This window comes from Sinocyclocheilus grahami, unplaced genomic scaffold (assembly GCF_001515645.1).
Source record: "Sinocyclocheilus grahami isolate Dianchi unplaced genomic scaffold, SAMN03320097.WGS_v1.1 scaffold707.1, whole genome shotgun sequence".
NCBI classification, from domain to species: domain Eukaryota; kingdom Metazoa; phylum Chordata; class Actinopteri; order Cypriniformes; family Cyprinidae; genus Sinocyclocheilus; species Sinocyclocheilus grahami.
This window is the reverse complement of record NW_015505886.1, coordinates 822,414-822,820: the sequence shown is the minus strand read 5'-3', so window position 1 is coordinate 822,820 and position 407 is coordinate 822,414. Positions and strand designations below refer to the sequence as shown.

Below are 407 nucleotides of genomic sequence, written 5' to 3'. Positions count from 1 at the left end.
TCAAACAACTTTACTTTTAGATGACATCATCAAGGCCGCTTATATTTCAGCCAATAGGTGCCCATTATATTTCAGGAGTGTGGTTGTTCCTCAAAATTAATGCTAAATTGCCTTTTTGGTGACTGTTTTTACCAGGTCTATTTTTGCTGTCTTTAACAGAAATTTAAATGCTTGTGAAGTCAACATAAAATCAAAATTTGTGGCTTTTTCTTTTTTAATGCATATGCCTGGTATTATTATGAATGATTCATTCCTAGTTCTTTCATGAAACTCTAGATGCGCATGCTGATGGGTTCTTAACGTAACTGATGATATTCACAGTGTTTAATGACTGGCACAAGCTGATTGGTTCATGTTGCATATGCAGTTTCTCTGAAACCCTCCACCTTCCCCAGCTCCACCTGTAT

General features: G+C 36.4%; 1 protein-coding gene across 12 annotated transcripts in view; it reads left to right on the top strand.

Moving 5' to 3' along the window:
* Positions 1–407, top strand: part of LOC107560004 (leucine-rich repeat and immunoglobulin-like domain-containing nogo receptor-interacting protein 1) — a 107,776-nt gene that overhangs the window by 4,055 nt on the left and 103,314 nt on the right. The window contains exon 4 of one of the 12 annotated variants that reach the window (XR_001605679.1): positions 21–40. The exons of the other annotated variants lie outside the window; for them this stretch is intronic. The gene's annotated coding sequence lies outside the window, so the exon portion shown is untranslated. Of the gene's footprint in view, positions 1–20; positions 41–407 lie in introns of those variants that run through there. 12 annotated transcript variants of the gene reach the window in all.